Source organism: Dama dama, chromosome 12 (genome assembly GCF_033118175.1).
Source record: "Dama dama isolate Ldn47 chromosome 12, ASM3311817v1, whole genome shotgun sequence".
Classification (NCBI taxonomy): Eukaryota; Metazoa; Chordata; class Mammalia; order Artiodactyla; family Cervidae; genus Dama; species Dama dama.
Genome location: NC_083692.1, coordinates 72,299,103 through 72,321,712, shown reverse-complemented (window position 1 = coordinate 72,321,712; position 22,610 = coordinate 72,299,103). Strand labels below are relative to the sequence as shown.

General features: G+C 41.5%; 1 pseudogene; it reads right to left on the bottom strand.

The window, feature by feature from the left end:
- Positions 1-19,708: 19,708 nt before the first annotated feature.
- On the bottom strand, positions 19,709-20,916 carry LOC133067262 (large ribosomal subunit protein uL3-like; annotated as a pseudogene).
- Positions 20,917-22,610: the final 1,694 nt, after the last annotated feature.

The following is a 22,610-nucleotide window of genomic DNA, read 5'->3' as shown; positions in this document are numbered from 1 at the left end:
TTACACGTCCCTGGCACCTTCTGAGGTGAACAGAACATACTACAGATGAGGTCTGTTTGGCACTGTGTGTGTGTGTGTGTGTGTGTGTGTGAGAGAGTCACTCAGGCATGGCCAGCTCTTTGCAACCTCATGGACTGTAGCTTGCCAGATTCCTCTGTCCATGGAATTCTCCAGGCAAGAATACTGTAGCCCTATTATCCCTTTAGTTTAAACAACTATAACGTTATTAATACTGCCTAAAATTTCATTAGTCATTTTGGCTGCTATATCTCTCAAAAATATGAGCTTGGAGTCAACTGAGATTCTTAACCTTTTTGGACATGAATTATTTTTACATCTTCTCTGTTTTTTATTTGGACAGATTTAAAAAAAAAAAATCATACTAACAAAATGATCCTAAAAACCATGTGGAACTTACCGCTTGCTTTATTAAATTTCATTTGTTGGTTTGGATGCTTTCTTTCAGTCTGTTGCAATCAAAACTCCGACTATATGAAGGAGTTACTGGTCCATTTAATGACCAGAGACACCTGGTAGAGTAATATTGGTGAACTTTGGATGGAGAGAAGTCTTCGGTTTTGTAATGATTGTTGACCCCTGGCCGCTAGTTAACCGCTAGTTAACCCTGGCTTTAAAGTAGCTCATTACACTCTCCCTCAGGAAATTGTTATAGCAGGTGCCAAGTTTTTTCCTCCAGTATTCTGAAATGGAATGTCTTTGGGGCTGAAGGCTTAAATTCAGTTAAATGGCTTAAGCACTTTCCTTGAATCTTTTCACCTATCGTAAAACTTGAACCTGTTAACTATTTTGGACTATCTTTCTTATCCATGTTAAAGATCAATTTCTTTGATAGAGAAGCCTGAAGTGGAATAGACTTTTATCTTTTAACATTATATCCCATGCCCTAAGAAGTGGCCCACCCTTCATATTTCCTATTCCAAACATAGCACTAGAAGTGCCCTTAAAAAATGCACTTTATAATATCTTTTTGCAAACCCCAGTGTTGTCTAGGAAAAAGCACTAAATAAAGAAGTAAGCCTTGGACACTAGTCCCAGTCTTTCTGCTATGTAGCTGATTTTCTACAAGTCCAATAGTCACACACCCTCTTTGGGCCTATGACCTCTATCTCCTAGTTTGGTGAACTGCCTGATATTATCCAGAAGGTAAATGGCAGAGCCAGAGCTCACAGGCCACCTCTGGGCTCCTCTAGGACACAGGCAATGCAAGTAAGAAAGATGTAATCTAGACCCCTGAAGTCATCTTCGAATACAACATTAATCTGCCGAGTATTAGAACTATTGAATCAGTACTCATAATCAGTTACTGTTCCATTACTTATTTCTTGAGATCCAGTATAATTCCTTTCACTATCTTAAATTTTCCTTTGGAGCTGAATTATTACTCTAGTTTAATGATTCCCATTAAAATAAAAGATAACTTGGATAAATGTTTTATCAAGGGATTGAGGGCCATTTGCATCTTAGTACAAATACTAAGTGGAAGAACTGGATTTTACAGGGGGAAGGGAGGAGCTGAAAGAAATATTAAGGCCATTGTCACCTCAAGGTGGGTGAGGGTATTGAATCAAGGTAGTAACAGGGAAGCTGAAGTAAGCATTAGAATAATAACTATCTAGAGCAGCTTTGCCTGAGACAGCCCTTGGGGAGTCCACCTGAAAGCTTTATTTCTCACGTATAACCAGGCCACTCTCATGTTACATCTTTTAGTACAAAATAATCGGACCTGGAGGGAACCAGACCCTGTCCAGGGGTGCCACTGTCCCCTGCAGATCGCTCTCTTGCAAAGCCCAGTTGAATTGTTCCTGGTGGATCATTCTCCCACACACCATATGTACTTAACAGTTAGAACTTCACGAGATCTTTTTAAATCCTTGTCTTTATGCCTTTATGTCATTCACCCCCTGTGTGGGGGTGCCAGCTTGAAAGACCAACATTAGTGGCTCCCTCTGGGAGTTCAGTGGTTCAAGAGCTGCCAGCCTTGTGGTTCGGGTCAGTTCAGTTCAGAGACTCAGTCATATCCAACTCTTTGTGACACCATGAACCGCAGCACGCCAGGCCTCCCTGTCCATCACGAACTCCCGGAGTCCACCCAAACCCATGCCCATCGAGTCGGTGATGCCATCCAACCATCTCATCCTCTGTCGTCCCCTTCCCCTTCTGCCCTCAATCTTTCCCAGCATCAGGGTCTTTTCCAATGAGTCAGCTCTTCGCATCAGGTGGCCAGAGTATTGGAGTTTCAGCTTCAACATCAGTCCTTCCAATGAACACCCAGGACTGATCTCCTTTAGGATGGACTGGTTGGATCTCCTTGCAGTCCAAGGGACTCTCAATAGTCTTCTCCAACACCACAGTTCAAAAGCATCAATTCTTCTGTGCTCAGCTTTATTTATAGTCCAACTCTCACATCCATACATGACCAATGGAAAAACCATAGCCTTGACTACACGGACTTTTGTTAGCAAAGTAATGTCTCTGCATTTTAATCTGCCGTCTAGGTTGGTCATAACTTTCCTTCCAAGGAGTAAGCGTCTTTTAATTTTGTGGCTGTGACCAGGACCACGAATGAGCGGGTGCCACTCCCTCCACTTGCCTGGGCAGGTAGAAGGTTTTCCTGCTGAGCTGGCACACTGCCCTAGTGTGTGACTTTCCGCCCTTTGCCAACAGTCTGTACGAGACTGATCCCTGCTTGGAGCTCAGAATTTATTCTTCTTCTGGGAGATTTGTTGGAAGATAAGTGAAGCCCAGATCTAACCTGAGGCTTTTCTCAGCTCCACAGAGCTATTTCACAGAAGAGTGAAGGGAACAAGGGCAGTGACTTTCAGGCATTAAAAGAGTTACAATTCAGGGGGTGATGAGACAGGATGGAGGTGAAGGCTAGGGCAGCTTAGAAGAGGGGAATGTCAAGAAAGTCTGATGAAAAGGGGAATAGATTTCTTGTCTATGGATCTCTCCTTTTGCTAGAATTCTCCTGCTGCAAATCTAAGTGGTTAGGAGATTCTCTACCTTCCAGGACTCTTGGGCCTAGAACTATATTTTCAGTCAAGTTTAAACAAATCCATATGACAGTGTAAACTGTACAATTCACAGTCCGTGCTGCAGTCTGAAAATCAGAGGTAAATTTGAGACAAGGTGTTGGAAGATCCACCTGCCTCTCGAGGCATGGTGACTAGAGTCAACAAAAGCAGGGAGCCCAGTATACCAGTAACTTCCTATGTCATGAGAAACATATCCTCTCCCTGAGGTATTGTCCTACTAGAAAGATCACCACTGACCAATCTTACATGAAAACGAGTCAGTTCAACAATATTTCGTGTCTCTCTTACCTACCTAACACATAGCAGAATTGTGTATTTGATTACCTAACTTCTACCTTGAAAGAGTTTATAATCTACTAGCGATGGGAAAAAAGTACTAAGTAACTGTAAGGTAAAGCTAAGTGAGACGAGTGCCATTAAGGGCCTATTTGCAGGGCAGGAATAGAGACTCAGACATAGGGAACAGCCTTTGGGACAGGGAGAGGGGTGGAGCAAAAAGGAGAGAGTGGCATTAAAACATATATATTACCATATGTAAAATAGTTACTGGGAAGTTGCTATAAAACGGGGAGCTCAACCCAGTGCTCTCTGACAACCTAGAGGGGTGGGATGGGTGGGGTTAGGGGGAGAGGTTCAGGAGGGAGGGAATCTGTGTATACTTATGGCTGATTCATGTTACATGGCAGAAGCCAACACAGTATTGTAAAACAATTATCGTCCGATTCAAAATAAATTTTTTAAAAAGAGGATACAGAGTGTCAAGGAGACTCAAAGGAAATAGATTGTATCTAGAGCAGGAAGGAGCAAATGAGGAATGTCATTTGGTATAGGCTTTGACAGAGAGACAGATTTCAACTCTCAGAGACAAAGGAAGGGCTTTCCAACTAAAGGAAGATGAGAAATGGTGATTCAGATACTCCCTGGACTTATAAATAAACTCATCTAAAAGGCCCAGGCAAAGAGTTGAGCTCCACTAATCCTTTCAGCATGGAAAGAAAATTCTCCCAGGAGGGAAAATCTTAACAGCAGTTTACTTGATTACTAACTATTCAAGAGATGTTATTAATTATTCACTTATATTTGGTACTCAAGAAAGAGTTCCAAAGTGGATTCAGGCAACGTCTGTCTTCAATGGATTAAATATTGACCTGATTGGAGGGCAAATTTACCAGATAACCCTGAGCATCCCCTGTTGGTTCACAAACTAGCTTGCATACACACCAGGGACAAGGAGAGACAGAAGAAGAAAACCACTCCTGGTTGGTGGGCAGCAGTTTAATAAGCAAGAAACTGAGGAGGTTTGTCTTAGGCAAATAAAGGTGAGGAGATCTTCACACCAACCAACAGATCTCAAAGTTTCTGTAGAGACCTTAAATGGGCCTTAGTCACGTGTACCATCCAGGTGGTTTCAACAAAATATTACTCTCTCAAAGCTGCATCCTTGAGGCATCTTCTAGTGTGGGGGTGGGGTGGGATGGAGTGGGTGGGGGAACAGGTGAAACACGCATTCCAAGAACAGGGGAGGGGTAAGAAGCTCTGATCGCCCAAGTCCAGCTAGTCGATTAGTTGGTAGTTATGTCCTCTTGATGACCTTCTCCGACCCCCTCTCTGGTCGAACTTTATAAATTCTTAAACCTTTAAAATCAGTGGTTCTCAGAGATACTCAGAACAAAATGAAACATTATATAGTAAAGAAAAGGAAAAGGACATTTTGTGAGTCTGCAGAAGAGAAATTCAGTTACTTCTTTACACCAGAGATTCCCACTAGAGAATAATACATTAGAATCACTTGGGGATATATACATATATTTAATAAGAACAAAATTCCTCAGCAGCGACATCAGACATGGGCTGTTCTGGAGTCCAGAAGTCTAAAATCAAGATGTTAGCAGTGCTGGGCTCCCTGCAGATTTAGAAGCTCTGAGGAGGGCCCTTACAGCCTCTTCCAGCTTCTGTGGCTCCAGGTGTCCTTGGCTTTTGGCTGCATCCCTCCAGTCTCTGCCTCCATCTTCACGTGGCCTCTCCTCTGTATCTCTGGATATTTAAAAATATTAGTGCCTGGGGCCCCAACCTTAGCTATCTTGATTTTGTTTAAAGTCACTGATAGTTTTGAAAAGCCTCTACCCTCACCCCAAATGATTCCAATATATAGCCAAGGCTGAGAACCACTGTTCTAAAAGCATTTAGAGTAACCTCCAGATTATGCAAAGAGAAAGGTGTGGACATCTATTTCCAAACTGAGAAAGCAAGTAAGAAGAAGCAGGGATATCTCTGTGGGAAAATGGAGTTCACCTCAATATGAAGCCACCTATCTGATCATTCTCCTTTCCTATTTACAATTGCTTTGGCGTATTCCACCTGGGTCGACGTTTGCGGCCTTCTGCCTTGAATTGATAAGAATACTTTCTTTTTGTTGTTGTTTAGTCACTCAGTCATGTCTGACTATTTGTGACCCCATGAACTATAGCATGCCAGGCTTCCCTGGCCTTCACCATCTCTTGGAGCTTGCTTAAACTCATGCCCATTAAGTCGGTGATGCCATCCAACCATTTCATCCTCTGTTATCCCCTTCTCCTCCTGCCTTCAATCTTTCCCACCATCAGGGTCTTTTCCAATGAGTTGGCTCTTTGTATCAGGTGGTCGAAGTATTGGAGCTTCAGCTTCAGTCCTTCCGATGAATATTCAGGACTGATTTCCTTTAGGATTCACTGGCTGGATCTCCTTGCAGTCCAAGAGACTCTCAAGTCTTCTCCAATACCACAGTTCAGAAGCATCAATTCTTTGACACTCAACCTTCTTTCATAGTTTCTTCAGTCTGTTCATTTTTTTAATCTATTCCATAGAGAGAGTACAGAGATCAGGGTAAAGCAGAGACTTATGCCTTTCCAAATGTGGGAGGCAGAATAAATATTCACATATCTATATGGATATCACTTCAGTGTATAAGCAATACAGAAAATTACTAGAGATATTTAACTTTTTTTAAAAATCATTCTAAGCCTTTGAAATCTGGTTTGTAACTAAATGATTTAATGCTTTGGATTTTTTTGGATTAGATAACTACAACACTAAAATTAATTTTACCTGTTTGTTTTTACTTTTTTTTTTTTAAGATTTATTTATTTATCTGACTGTTCTTTGCTGGGTCTTCCTTGCTGTACATGGGCTTTCTCGGCTTGCAGAGAGGGGGCGCTATTCATTGCAGTGCATGGGTTTCTCACTGTGGAGGCTTCTCTTGTTCAGGAGCGTGGGGCCTAGGGCATGCAGGCTTCAGGAGTTTCGGCTCACAGGCACAAGCTCAGTAGTTGTGGTCCGTGGGACCAAGGATTGAACTCAAGTCCCCTGCCTTGGCAGGCAGATTCTTAACCATTAGACCACCAGAGAAGCCCTGTTTTTACCTTTTAATGTGGCCTCTGAAAAATTAAAAATTTCACACATACCTCACCTTCTATTGTTGTTGGATACCACTGACTTAAAACATGTGAGTGATTTGCCTATTGGGTAAAACAGCACAATTCTGTAGTTATGGAGCTATTTTGTGCCATTTTCCTTGAGGAAAAGGTATGATATTCACAAAATCAGGATGAAGTGAGTGTGGAAGTAGAAGGGGTCAGGACAAGATATACTTTTAGGTTTTCATTTTGGAATGTCACTTTATTTTTATTGCAGTAAGATGTACACAACATAAGATTTACTGTTTTAACCATTTGTAAGTGTAAAATTCAGTGGCACTGAGTATATTCACAATATTCTGCTACTATCAACATGATCCATCTTGAGCACTTTTTCATCTTCCTAAACTGAAACTCTGCACCCATTAAGCAATAACTCTCCATTCTCTCTTCCTCTCAGCCTCTGGAAATCATCATTCTACTTTTTATCTTTATGAATTTGATTTTATACCCCATCTAATTGGAATTATTCAATTATGTACTTTGTGTCTGGCTTATTTCACTTAGTATAATGTCCTTAAGGCTCATTCATTCCTTTCTAAGGATGAATAACATTCCACTTACGTATATGCCGCACTTTGTTTATCCATTCATCTGTTCATGGATCCAATACATCACTTTGCACTTGCTGTGCTCCTTATAATTGTTCTACTTTAATGAAGGGCTTTAGCTTTGATTCATCTCATATTCTTTCGTAGTGTCTATTGGACATCTTATGGCCTAGGGCCTCTTAATAGAGTCTTTTGATGAATTAGGCTTTTCAGAGCTATTAAGAAACTGGGCAATTTTTGGAGGAACCAGGAGTTCACATTCCTTGCCACATTGTCAATAGATTTGGATATGTTAGAAGAAACTTTGTTAACAAATCATTTGGCACCAGTCCATACAGACACAACAGTTCTCTTGAAATGCTGAATTCTTATGCTAGAATTTAATGCTAACAACCCAGTGTTATTCCACGATAATGTTTATTCAGTGCCTCCTGTCTCCAGCCATGGATAAACAGACATTCTACAAGGTTAATAGGCTCTGCTGAATCTGTGCACAGCAAACCAGGAACCAGGAACCAAAATCTTTTCCTCCTGCAGCGTCTCTCCAGTGTCCTTTACTGGCAAAATTTACAGTTGGCCAGTTGGCAAAGGAACAGTACTTGAGGGGCTAAGATCCATTTTCACAGGGAAGGCAAAAAGGGTGAACTTGGAGCTTAGAGTCTAGTCTATAATGGACAAAAAAAAACTTAGGTGAGTGGTGGGAAAAGACTTACACAAGCTATAGCATGATAAACTGAGCAATCCTATTTCTGTAGATAGGGAGTGAAGGGAGTTTGTTGAGCATGAAGGATAAAAGCTCTAGTGATAAGTAAAAGAATATTTATTTTTTGAAGACCCACAAAATGCCCTTGGTAGCCTGACATGAATAAACAGGAAAACCCTGACTGCTATAAGCAAAAGTGTTTAGAGGTCCCCCTCTCCTGCTCAGTGGGTGAGACCATGTCTGTTCTTTCAGCAAATATTTAATGACCACCTACTAGGTAAAGCGTCTGCCTACAATGCGGGAGACCCGGGTTTGATCCCTGGGTCGGGAAGATCCCCTGGAGAAGGAAACGGCAACCCACTCCAGTATTCTTGCCTGGAAAATCCCATGGACGGAGGAGCCTGGTAGTCTACAGTGTATGGGGTCGCAAAGAGTCAGACATGACTGAGCAACTTCACTTTCTTTGTCACTTTACTGGGTGCAAGTACCACTCTAGTAATGAAGGAGAGGAGTAAACACGGTAAACATAGTACCTGCCCTCTCAGCTCTGAAAACAAGGCAATGAATAAGAAACAGTTAAAGCAACAGACTGTTAACAAGACAATAAATAACAAGAAAATTAAAACATGTGAAAGGTGATATATGCAGGAAAAATGTTATACTGTAAAAACATTATACAGTGTAGCTGGGGAGAAAGGTCAGATGAATTTGATGGGTACACTGGAAAGGTCCTCTGCTGACGTGACGTTCAACTTGAGAACGAAAGCATGAGCAAGAGCTAGGCAACTAAGGGCGAAGGGGAAAGTACTCCAAGAAGAAAGAAGACCAAGGGCAAAGCCCTGAGGCAGGAAACAGCTGGCTTTACTCAGAGGGGAGCTGGGAGGAAGGAAGAGACCTGGAGAGAGAGGGGGAAGTGTGGGAAGGGAGGGAGGCATTTCTTGTCAACAGTGGAAATACATTAAGGCCAGCTCACATCCCTGTAGCAGACAGAGGCGTGATAGAAAGAAGAGCCTCAGGGTTCCTCAGAGAGGAAGAAATTACCTCATTACTTCAGCATGGGTGGCATGATATTATTATGTGTCTGTATCAAATTGGGTTAAGCTGCAGCCCAGCTTCAGCTGGTGTTGCAGTCATGAATGCAGCTGGCCTTGAGGGTCAGCTAGCATCTAATCAGAAAGTCAAAGTTCTTCTACTCAGTACTCTGTAGTGGCCTGTATAGTAAAAGAATCTAAAAAGGAGTGGATATATGTATATATATAACTAATTCAATTTGCTGTACTCCTGAAATTCACATAACACTGTAAATCAACTATACTCCAATAACATTTTTAAAAAAGGGAGCCCATGTTCTGAAGGCAGCAATTCCATGCACTTCTATTATCCATCACCAATCAACACCAGAAACTTGGGTAATGAAATAAATTTCAAAAATGAGCTTATCTATAAAACTAATGACTAGTTAAATGGTTTGAATATTAGAAATTTGGCTTTTACTGTTAATGAAGGGTATTTAGTTTTGTGACTGGCCACATTTTTTAAGATTTCCAAATGATTTCTACAGGCCAAAGGGCAATATGTCTTAATTATATTTTATAAAGGAGATTAAAAGCATACCTATTATGTAAAATGCATTTATAAAAGTGGGACATGCAAAGCAAGATGAAATGTGACCTGGAAATATTAAAAATTATAAAATGAAAAAGTATTTTCTCAATTATATCCCTGCATCATCCCCTCTTTTTTATGAAAGTAAATCTGGCCAAGACATTTTTAATCCACCTCCTATCCACTCATGAACAGAGGGTATAAGCATCCGGGGAGGCATGTAGTCTACACCTTGTGTATGGACTCAAGGCTTGATTCCAAATTGGTTGTTTTCAGCCACAGAGGATTGCTAATCCTTGGTCATCTCTAATTTTTTAGTGACTACCTTTTTGGTTGTTGTTTTGTTAAAAAGAACCTAAGAAAGATTGTATGACCAATTTTGCCTATATCTATTTGCAACCCATTCCCAAGTGACAAAAAACCGGCAGTGGGCATTTAAAGGAGAGAAATTGGAGGAAAGCACTTTAACTACAGATGAGAATCTAGGTTTAAAACCTATGACTTTGAACTATGCCTTATATACTTTGACTAAAACCTATAACTTTTGAACCTATGATTTGAACCATGACTACTGGCCTTCGAGCATACACATTTCCTGCAGTTAGCAGTAAGGTCTCCAATACAAGGCAGATCTACTCCAGAGCAGGAAGGCTATGGTGTGAGAACAGCACAGATCTAAGTAAGAGGCTCTAACCTTCAGGAGGGATAGACAGAAGTGTGAACACGTAATGATGCATCCTTTCCCATCATGCTCACTAAAATGTTGGGGTGAAAGTGTGCCAGTTTCAAAAGTGGATATATAGCAATTTTTGTGATTCCAATCTGATGTTATCAAAGTTCAGTGTCCTTATTTTAGAAATAAGAAAATAATCCACTTAAAAGATAAATCATAATTCTTAGAAATCTCCTTGAATATCTGTAGAGAGATTCAAAGTGCCCTGCAGATATAGTACACCCACATCTTTATTTCCATAAAACAAAATTTCACAGCAGTAACTCAAGCTTTCATTTTTGCATCTGTGCAGAAATAGATCCAAATGAGACTGTAGGAATATTGTCCTAGCCCCCCTCCCTTGCTTTTTTTTTCAGAAGAAGAAATTTAGGCCCAGTAGGCATGTATGCTTTGGGGTCAAAGTTGGGTTCTGACATGGGTGCCCAAATGCTCAGCAGTGGGCACTGGACATCTCTCCCCACTGCTTCCGGGTGAAGGAGCCTCTAGGCAACAGAACAGCATTAAGAGAAGATTTGCTCCACACTTAGAGTGGCTCCATGCAACACCAGGAAAGTAGAAATAAGAGCAGACTTATTATTAAGTATTATGAGTAACTGGATTCTGGTTTAATCTCTCCTAATAGCTGCTGCTTGGCCTTGGATAATTCCTGCAGCATCCCTGGATCTTAGTTTCAGCTGTAAAATTTTGGTGTCAAATGCAGTAATCTTCAAGGTCCTTACTGCTCTTACATTTGATGTCTGTCTTTGGCAGACATCACAGGGGAAGGTGTTGCCAACTGATTAAATAACAGAGCTCAGCCAAAGGATGTCATGGGGCCATGGAACATCTGATTTTTGCACTTCAAGCTAAACATTTAAGTTTCTAAAGAAATTAAACAGCAATAATGGTGGCTATGCCACATACTCCCCCAGCACACATGAGCACACAATAAAAATAGTATCCAAAAATGATGCAAATAAGTTAACCTGAAACTGAAAAATAATATTTCGCTCTTCCCTTCCCTATGTAACAAATGATCCAACAAAACCTATTTGAAGGTCATTTATTCTAAATTACCTATCAGTTCTCCCCAGCCTCTTCAAATGTCAACTCCTACTATAGTTAATACTTGGCATCTTACAATCATTCAAGAATAACATTTCAGTCTCGTGGTTTGAGCCCATCTTAGAAGTTTAAGTGGTGCTTTGGTCTATGTAAACGGAGAAAATCTAAAGTCACTTATTTCATCTGTAATTTTAGGTTCTGTGTCCTGTTTTGATTGCTATATATATGCCTTCTGCTCTTTTGTCTCCAAGACAAGAATTTAGGTTATTAAAAATTTGAAAAAATATGACCAAGTCCTTCTCACGTATTGTGCTGTGCTGGGTTGTACTATGTGCCCTCCATCTGCCCTTCTGGCCAATGCTCATCATTTTTCACTTGCTCTCTTTGGTCCTAGAGGTTGGCTTGTTCAGCCAGCATCAGTAAGGGCTCCCTACTTTCAATTGGGTCTAGTACCCAAGACAGATAAGAGGGAGAGAGGAAAGTGAGCAAGGGTATTAATTCTCATGGCTACTCCCTGAGAAGTTACCTCCCTCTGGCTATGTCCCTTAACCAGGGCAGAACAACCAAACCCTGCATCTCCCTGGTTCTGGTAACCTTTGTCCTGTTGCTTAGATGTATAGAGAAGAGACAGATCCACCAGATTGGGCAATCAAAAGATCTTAGTTAAATTTTGCCAGAGTACTTATGAGGTGCAATCGATGGAAGCCTGGAAGAGGAACAAAGACGGGGAAGAGTAATCTTTGCTGGAATAGAAATGAAAAGGAGGAAGAGATCCTAGAGGAGAAGTCTTGAAGAAAGGTTTTTGTGTAAAGGCTAGGGATTTGAGAATGTTTATGGCGTGTGGTTGTTCAAGCATAATTGGACTGGTGGGCCAGAGAGAGTTGCCCACTGGCAACAGAATCCAATACTATGGCACTGGCTTTTGAGAAAAGAAGGAAGTCTCTCAGATCTGTCTCTTGCATTCAGGGTCAGAATGACAATTTAAAGGGTTAGGGAAATGTCAAACTGAGAAGCTGATTGGCTAGTCTTGAATCAGTCCATTTAAGGTACCACACTGCTGGAAGCTAGATTTTCCTTAATGAAGGGCCTCTTGATTTATAAAGGTCAGTGGTCTTAATATTTCTTTTCTTTGAGTTCCATAGATGGAGATTCTTGGTTCTGAGGTTATCTTATGCATGCACAGTGTTGTCTCTGTAAAATAACTCAAAGTTTGATTAATCAACAACCTATTTAAGGAGGCAAAACCAGTTTAAGCTTGTCAATGTTTTATGTGCTGTTTCAATAGATGGGCAAAGACTAGATCAAAGGCATGAGTTGGGGGGAAACATTTGACTTGAAAAGCTTGGGTTTTTAAGAATGGAATCTGTGGGGACCATGTTCACAAACACACTTTTAATGGTTGTGTGTACGGGAGTTGATAAAATCATTTCCCAAGAATATCTATGCTTTCTGTGAAATAGGACACAGAAGTCCAGGAATTAGAGGAAGAGATTGCTGGAAAGAGTAAAGTTTAGGGCCTGAGGAGGATCAGAGGTGGAGACACTCCTTAGACAAGCAAAGAGCAGTCAGAGATGTCTCAGTGAGGCTACATGAGGTAACTCTCCCTGTCTGCAGATGAAAGCACTGCTCTTAACAGCACAGGTGTGGAGAAGTTTTCCTGGGATTGTCCAGCTTCGTGGGTTGTACCTGGTGTTTGCAGGGGAAGCATATGAAGTTGAGGGTGCTGACAAGAGAATGACTGGATTCTAGACTTAGTGATGAAAGAAAATGCGGTCAGTAGAGTGTTGACAGTGATGAAATAAAATTCATATTTTAAGGCCAGACAAGAAATATCAGAGGTTTGTTTTTTTTCCTTTTTTTCCTGCTCATTGGACCTCTTCCCTTTCTTCTGGCATGCGCCGGGCATCTGCACTATGCATTAACCAGACCTCACCAATAGCAGACAGGCCCGCTCTTCTGGCTCCAGCAATGCAATGACTTAGAAGATAACATTCCTTTCTCAATCCTGTCTGAGGTCACGATGACAAACTACTAGCCCTGTATGTGCAAATGTCTTTGGTGAACCGTAAGTACAATGCTGACAAATAATTTCCTTTAAAGATAGAAAATAGTATGGAACTGACTGTGTCAGACCACCTGGGGAGATGCTGGGCTGAACCCAGTGAAAGTTCTTAGCTTAAATACTTTGGCATCATGGGACAAACTGGTCATGAAATGCCTCCCACATCCTGGATGAAGTTAAGACCAAAAGGGAAGGGATTGTGAAATAAAGAATGTTGCCCACCATCCAGTTCTCTCCAGGGCTTGACGTCATTGACCTACAATAAATGCTCTCTGAAAGGAATTCAGGGCGAAGATCAGGATGACGCAGACACTTTGTGCTCTGGGAAAACTGGCAGGACAGGCCCTCAGACGGTTAGCTATTTTCAGGAGAAAATTTTACGAGCCCAGTTTCTTGCATCTTCCCCTAAGTAGAAAAGCCCTAAGACCATTAACTAAGATATATGTTTCTTGAAAATAGAAGTACCATTGTGCCAAGATGTGTGCGTGATTGCACACACCCCTTTGCCAAAATCATGTCTGTGCTGCCCCCCTCACCTCACTTCTTTAGAACAGTCCTCGCAGCTTTCCAAGAGACTGTCTCCCAGGTTATAATCGTCAGGTTGGTGCAAATAAAATTTTTCATTCTTTCTTAGAATGACCATTGATTAACTTTTTGTCAAGAATAACTTCAGAGAAGTAGGGGGAAAGAGTCTTGTAGGGGCTTCATGAGTGTTACATGTGATAACATACAAAACTTTGGTGGACACTGTGAGGGTTGGGTCTGTAATTTTACCCTACTTAAAAGCTACCCAGTTAGCCTGCTGTAGGGTGCTGGCAGAAGTGACAAGATTCTTAAGTCAAAAACAGAGACCTTAATTACTCACTTTATTACCTTTTTTACTTTATTATTATTTTTTATTTTACTTTATTATTATTTACTTTATTATTTTTTACTTTATTATCACCTTTATTACTCAGCCAGAACTTCCCGTTCATTTGGATTGGTTCTCTGTGTTCTCCAAGTCCTATGGGGGCAACACAAGGCCTGTGAGAGACACTTGCACACACAATGGGTTAAGTTGCAGGACTTACCACTAAGTTAAGTTTGGGGATTTACCACTTTCTTATAAGCAGAAGCAAACTTGCTCTTGGTCCAGTGGAAGTAACTACCTCAGAACTCAAAGTTATGTGCTATAAACACAGCTCTGAGGAATGGCTTTGGCTAATGAGTGGTCAGAGCTTTGCATTCTCTGCACACTCAGCAAACATGCAAGGATGCTCAGAATACATGGCAGATTGCTTCTCCCATTAAGTATAGTATCTGGCTGGTGGCTCAGATGGTAAAGAATCTGCCTGCAATGCAGGAGACCTGGGTTCAAACCCTGGGTTGGGAAGATTCCCTGGAAAGGGAATGACTACCCACTCCAGTATTCTTACCCTGAGACTAGGACGGGAGACTGGTGGGCTACAGTCCATGAGGTTGCAAAAAGCTGGACACAGCTGAGCAACTAGCACTTTCACTAGATGATAGCAGGTTTTTAACAATATTAGCCATAATGGATGACCATGTTGTTATTCATGATTAAGTTGAATCCTATTTAAAATTGTGGGGAAATAAATGGAAGAGCCAAAGATCCACAGTCTTGGGTATATGTATTTCACTCACAGGGACTTGACATTAAACTCCAGCAGAATGAAAACTCTGGTGTGTTTGACTTATTTGTAGGTGAAATGCAAAGAAAATAAGAACGACGAGTTTGTGAATAAATCTGTTATAGAAAATTCTTAATACCATGTGAGTATGAAATGTGAAAGAACATCATGATGAAATGGCTAATGTAAATCATAATGTAATCACATTTCTGAAAACACAATGGATAAATGTGAGGTGCAGAGAAAGAACTCTGCACAAAATATGGCTAAGCTAATCTTCATATACCATTTACTTAAAAATTCAAAAGGAGGCAACTAGATATATAAAACATGAAAATGATTTTCCAGAATTGTTCCAAAGTCAAGGGAATGAACTCAATGACCTCCCTAGACAGCTGAGATTTTGTGTAATGATCTATGACCTAATTTGAATGTTATATAAAAAAACACACACTTCTAAACCCAACCATCGGCTCATTTTCCTTGGATTCCTTCTCCAGCTAAACCAGAATAGGGATCCTCTCCACTCTGTTCTTATGAATTAGTCTAGCCTGCACTTGTTCCCTTACTCTCTGATGTCAAATTCTTAATGAGATTGACAAGGCGTTCCCAGTCAGAGAGAAGGAGTGTCCTTATAACTGAATGTTCAATGAAACCATTATCCTTTATGTGCTTTGATATTAATCTTAATTGAGGGGCTATTTTCTCAGACTCTCTGGATGAGGACATGGGTTCTGGAGGATCCTGGGAACTGCTTTTGTTAACACCATAAGATTGTCCCTCCCCAAGCCTCTCTCATCCCAAGCAAATATTCACTCTCTACGTCCTTGTACAATCCATAGTCCCTAATCTAAAGTTACTCAGGCTTTTATTTCTAACTACAACTGTAAAATCTTTTTACAAAACAAAACTAAGCACAAAGATGACACAGAATCAAGCCTCACTCCCCCGCAAACAAGTCAAATTGTGGCATAACTGTCCTCTAAAGTGCATCATTCTGGTTCACAGGTCTTTGTCCAAGTGTCTCTATTTCAAATTAGCCAGTTGGAGTCACCTTCTGAATTTGGTTTGTGAAGGATTTGGGATAGATGACTTAAACTTCAAATGGATTTGCTAGCTCAGCCGGAGCACTGATTGTTGGGGTGGTTGAATAACGTAAGCCTTAGGGCTACACGTGCAGTTTTACCAGGTTCATCTTTAGGCAGATTCCAGGTTCCCAGGAGTTCAAAGATCAAATGCAGCATCTCCCCTTATACATTATGAGGCTGAAGAAGAGCAAGTCATCCCAACTATATCAACATAAAAGCTTCTGCCTGGTGCAATGGTGTGACTTTCTAATCTTTCACATACATACTATAAAAGAAGTTTATTTTTAGGAAGTTTCTGCCTACTACTAACTTTATGTAAATGTAATTTTTTTACGTGGGGCTTTTTAAAATTTGTAAACCTCCCCAGTCATTTCCTCCAAGGACTCAGATTGCAAGAACACTTTTAACATTAAGTTAAAATAAACCCATTAGCTTATTTAGGAAAATTACTGAAAATGAAACAACAGGAGGAGGCTCCTCCCAGCCCTCCTGTCTTTTTGAATGTGTGTACTTCATATAGTGAAGATAAAGTCTCCTCAGTCTCTGGTGGCTCAGATGGTAAAGCATCTGCCTGCAATATGGGAGGCCCAGATTCCATCCCTAGGTTGGAAAGACCCCCTGGAGAAGGAAATGGCAACCCACTCCTGTACTCTTGCCTGGAAAATCCCATGGACAGAAGAGTCTGGTAGGCTACAGTCCACAAGGTCACAGAGAGTCTTGTCTTAGAGCTTAACAGATCAGGATGAACTAATTCTAGATTGCAGCCCTAAATCAATGATACACAGATCTCTAAAATAAAACTTGATGAGAAAGGAAATTCTAAGAGTGAAGACTATCTTCCAGTCAATTAATCTCATCTCTCTCTTTCATATTCTAGAATTGTGCAAGATATGGATATTTCAAGTCATGGTGAGCTCTGGCAAGGAGCCAATGAATCTCTGCTCCAGCATGGAGCCAGGGGAATGTACTAGGGAAGATAAGAAATCTGATGATTAGCAGAGATACCTGGTCACTTTAGTCCTATCCCGCCTCCACTATTCCAGGTGTGAACTTGCTTTTTTAAAAATCCTTTGAGACATGATACTCCAGAGTTGATTGGTTCAAGCAAATGTGATATATATAAAAATTCAAAAGCATCAGTTCTTCAGTGCTCAGCCCTCTTTATGGCCCAACTCTCACATGTACGTGATTACTGGAAAAACTATAGCTTTCACTATACAGATCTTTGTTGTCAAAATGATATCTCCACTTTGTAATACGCTAGCTATCCAGACTTTTCATAGCTTTCTAAGGAGCAAGTGTCTTTTAATTTCATGGCTGCTGTCCCCATTCACAGTGATTTTGGAGCCCAAGAAAATAAAATCTGTCACTAAACAGACCTGCTAAATGATCAATGACTGGTGTGTAACTCACTAAACCAAAATATTATCTTTTAAGATGTCCCACATGGAAGACATTACTCTAGGATCTTTCATTTTTCAGAGGATGCATATAGGAGCATTGCCCTTGCACAAAAATCAGTTAAATCATTTTGCTCAATGGGAATATTTAAAATATTCTACATGAATCCTAGTGACTGTCTCCTTCTATTTTAAATGGCTGCTGCTGTGGGATTATGTTCTCTCTTCTTGACATGCCAAATATAACTCTGTAAGTGATGGAGAATGCTGTCCTGTGCAGACAACCTCATGGCTCTTTTGGCAATTTAAATATAGGCATTTTAAAGCTTGAAAGCTGCATTATTTTCATCCTAACTCAGGGTGTAGCTTAGTGGCCAGAATTGAGAAGCGTGTGCCATTGATCAGGTGGATTTTTGCCTATCACTTCAAAAGTGGAATAGATTTATGAATTTAGTATCCTTAGAGTAAAATATATATATATATATATATATATATATACAATATATATATATATAATAAAATATTAGCCATAAAAATAATATAATATTGTCATTTGTAGCAATATTGATGGACTTAGAGAATATCATGCTAAGTGAAGTAAGGCAGACAGAGAGACAAATATTACATAATATCACTTGTATGTGGAATAAAAAAAATTATACAAATAAATTAATCTACAAAACAGAAGCAGACCCACAGATTGTTGAAAACAAACAGGTTGAAACAAACTTATGGGCACCACAGGGGGAAGGTGGGGAGGCTAGAGAAGGGGGGAGGATAAATTCAGCGAATGGTATTAACAGATTACTATACATAAAATGCATAGGTTGATAGCGCAGTTGATATAGAATCTACCTGCAATGCAGGAGACCCCGGTTCGCTTCCTGGGTTGGGAAGATCCGCTGGAGAAGGGACAGGCTACCCACTCCAGTATTCTTGGCATTCCCTTGTGGCTCAGCTGGTAAAGAATCCATCTGCAATGCAGGAGACCCCGGTTCGCTTCCTGGGTTGGGAAGATCCGCTGGAGAAGGGACAGGCTACCTACTCCAGTATTTTTGGCATTCCCTTGTGGCTCAGCTGGTAAAGAATCCATCTGCAATGCAGGAGACCCCGGTTCGCTTCCTGGGTTGGCAAGATCCCCTGGAGAAGAGAAAGGCTACCCACTCCAGTATTCTGGCCTGGAGAATTCCATGGACTGTATAGTCCATGGGGCCACAAAGAGTCAGACACGACTAAGCAACTTTCATTTCACAAGGATTTATTGTATAACAGCGATCTATATTCAGTATCTTACAGTAACCTATAATGGAAAAGAATCTGAAATATACATAATTGAATCACTTGCTGTATACCTGAAACTGACACAACATCGTAAATCAACTATGAAAGTGAGTGTTAGTCGCCCCGTCATGTGACCCCAAGGACTGTAGCCTGCCAGGTTCTTCTGTCCATGGAATTCTCCAGGGAACAATATTGGAGTGGATTGCCATACCCTTCTCCAGGGGATCTTCTCAACCCAGGGATAGAACCTGGGTCTCCTGCATTGCAGGCAGATTCTTTACCATCTTAGCCCCAAATCAACTATACTTCAATTAAAAAAAAAGAGCTGCTAACACACACAGGATTGTACTTCTGTTGGTGACCACATTTGGTAAAACAGCTGGCATACCAGTGTCGCAGGAACAAACACGTTTTCTTTTTGCTGTCAGTTCAGTCGCTCAGTCATGTCTGACTCTATGACCCCGTAGACTGCAGCACACCAGACCTCCCTGTCCATCACCAACTCCCAGAGGTTACTCAAACTCATGTCCATTGAGTCAGTGATGCCATCCAACCATCTCATCCTCTGTCATCCCCTTCTCCTCCTGCCTTCAATCTTTCCCAGCATCAGGGTCTTTTCCAATGAGTCAGTTCTTCACATCAGGAGGCCAAAGGATTAAAGTTTCAGCTTCAGCATCAGTACTTACAAGGAATATTAAGGACTGATTTCCTTTAGGATGGACTGGTTGGATCTCCTCACTGTCCAAGGGACTCTCAAGAGGTGGCCAAAGTATTGGAGTTTCAGCTTCAGCATCAGTACTTACAAGGAATATTAACTACTGATTTCCTTTAGGATGGACTGGTTGGATTTCCTTACTGTCCAAGGGACTCTCAAGACTCTTCTACAACACCACAGTTCAAAAGCATCAATTCTTCAGCACTCAGCTTTCTTCACAGTCCAACTCTCACATCCATACATGACCACTGGAAAAACCAAAGCTTTGACTAGACAGACCTTTGTTGGCAAAGTAGTGTTTCTGCTTTTTATTTATTTTTTTTTCCACTGGAAAATAATTTTATTGAGATTCTACCAGCTGTACAATCTGTTCTATTAGGCCCCTTCTTCCTTGGCAACTCAGTCCTTCTTAAGTGGTCCCATAAAGGCTTTCTTCTCCTCCACAGTCTGGAAGCGACCATGACCAAATTTGGAGGTGGTGTCAATAAATTTGAGGTCAATCTTCTCCAGGGCCCAGCGTTTGGTCTGCACCAGCAAGGACTTGCGCAGAGTGAGCACTCGCTTCTTGGTTCCCACCACACAGCCTTTGAGCATGACGAAGTCATTGGTCACCTCACCGTAGTGGACAAAGCCGCCCAGAGGGTTGATGCTCTTGTCAGACAGATCGTAATCAGTAGAGGCATTGTTCTTGATCAGTTTGCCGTCCTTGATGAGGTAGGTAGCCCTGACCGATCTTGTAGATCTTCTTGTTGATCTCAGTGCGGTGATGGTAGCCTTTCTGCCCAGCCCGAGCCACAGAGAAGGCCACCCGGGCGGGATGCCACGCCCCAATACAGGCAACCTTGCGCAGCCCTCGGTGGGTCTTACAGGGTAGCTTCTTGGTGTGCCAACGGCTGGTGACCCCTTTGTAGCCTTTGCCCTTGGTCACCCCAATGACATCAATCATTTCATCCTGGCCAAATACTTGGTTGACAGGGACCTGCTGCTCAAGCCTCTCGCGGGCCCAGTCCAGTTTTTCAGCCACAGTGCCTCTGTTCACCTGGATCTCCATGAGGTGGGCCTTCTTCTGGCTCAGAGGAAGCAGGCGCATCTGGGTGTGGGCAATGACACGGATGACCTGACAGTACTTCTTCATGCTGCTGAAGTCCCTCTCCAGTTGCTTCTTGCCATCTACGTCCTGCCACTTCTTGCAGTATTTGGTGAAGGCCTTCTTCTTAGATTTATGCCAGTTCTTGTAGAAACGCCTTTTGCACTCGTTGCTGATATGCTCAGCAAAGATGGTCTTAAAGATCCGGAGGCCTCAGGGGTGTTTCCACGTAGCCCACGATGCCCACAGTCACCATGGGCGGAGTCTCCACGACGGTCACAGCCTCCACAACTTCCTTCTTGTTCACCTCGGACCCTGGCCTATCGACCTCCCTCACAATGTGGGTCATGCCAGCCTTGTAGCTGAGGAAGGCGGTGAGGTGCACAGGCTTGGAAGAGTCATCCTTGGGGAAGCTCTTCACCTTCCCGCGGTGCCGGCTGCTGCGCTTCCGAGGCAGGAAGCCCAGGGACCCGTGCCTGGGAGCGGAGAACTTTCTGTGAGACATCCTGCCGTCGGAAGCTGCCGGTAGAGCGTGTTTCTGCTTTTTAATATGCTATCTAGCTTGGTCATAACTTTTCACCCAAGGAGTAAAAGTCTTTTAATTTCATGGCTGCAGTCACCATCTGCAGTGATTTTGGAGCCAAAAAAATAAAGTCTCACTGTTTCCATTGTTTCCCCATATATTTGCCATGAAGTGATGGGACCAGATGTCATGATCTTAGTTTTCTGAATGTTGAGTTTTAAACCAACTTTTCCACTCTCCTTTTTCACTTTCATCAAGAGGCTCTTTAGTTCTTCTTCACTTTCTGCCATAAGGTTGGTGTCATCTGCATATCTGAGGTTATTGATATTTCTCCTGGAAATCTTGATTCCAGTTTGTGCTTTATCCAGTCCAGCATTTCTCATGATGTACTCTGCATATAAGTTAAATAAGCAGGGTGACAATATACAGCCTTGAAGTACTCCTTTCCCGATTTGGAACCAGTCTGTTGTTCCATGACCAGTTCTAACGGTTGTTTCTGACCTGCATAGTTTTTGCTATAGTAGAATGCTAAACCACCTGCTGGTTTAGAGATGGCAGTCCTTTGTAGGAAGTGTGGATAGTAGAAAAGATCAGATCCTCATTAGGTGGTCCTTGCTCTTTTTCATCTTTTCCCTTTCCCGCAGGGAATCTAAGTTCCAGCTCAATCATTAGCATTGTCTTCTTCCTGACTGGGAGCATCCTCACATCTCAAGTGACTCCAGTGTCCAGGCATTAGATGCTTCTATGTTAAATGAGAAAAATTAATCTGAACAGCTTATCTGAAAGAAGGTCCATTGTGAAATCCAGCCAAAAACCCAAAATAAGTAGGAGTGATATCTGTTAGTGAACGAATTAGGTTATCTGAGGTGAAGCAAATCCAGAAGAGCGGGATCTGGAAGGTTGTGAATGTGCATTCTGGTTCCTAAAAAGCTACATTACTGTGGGTAGAACCAAAGCTGGGTGGTGTTACACAAGAATTGTCATGTAACACAGGTGTAACACAGGGATGGGGGTAAGGTGGGTGATTCTGGGGAGTGACTTGGGGGCTCAGAATCCATTTTTTGCCTAGATTCAAATGTGGGAGTTAGACTTTCAGCCTAAAGTAGAGAATAAAAACAACCCTGTCATGGCCATGAAAAGAATGCAAAATGCCAAATGTGGAAAAAACCCAGCAGCAACTTGCTTAGGTAACAAGGTGGGCAGAGCACTGAGACAGATGGGGATGGAGAGAGGAAATACACACCATCAGATAAGCTGTTACTCTGGCAATTAGGGGCAAATATTTTGCTAACTATATTGGAAGGAAGCAAAGTCTTCTTATAATAGCAAAATAGATACACAAAAGTAAAGTAAAATGTATATAATTCTGATATTCATGCATCGTGCTGAGCAGAGTACTAAGTGCTTTGTCACATTTTAATTAAAAACAAAAACAGAAAAGTCATATTATGAGGAAAGCACAGATAAGAAAACTGAGGTTTACCAAGGTCTTGTATCTCCAAAATCACCCTGTTAGGAAGTGGCAGAACTAAGACATAAACCCTGGTCTCTTTCATTCCAAACACATCCTCTAACCACACAATTAAACTGAATCCTCTGAAGTGTGTTAGCTTTGATCATTGCTTCCACCTGAAACTATCATAACATCGTTAGTCAACTATGAAAGTGGAAGTGTT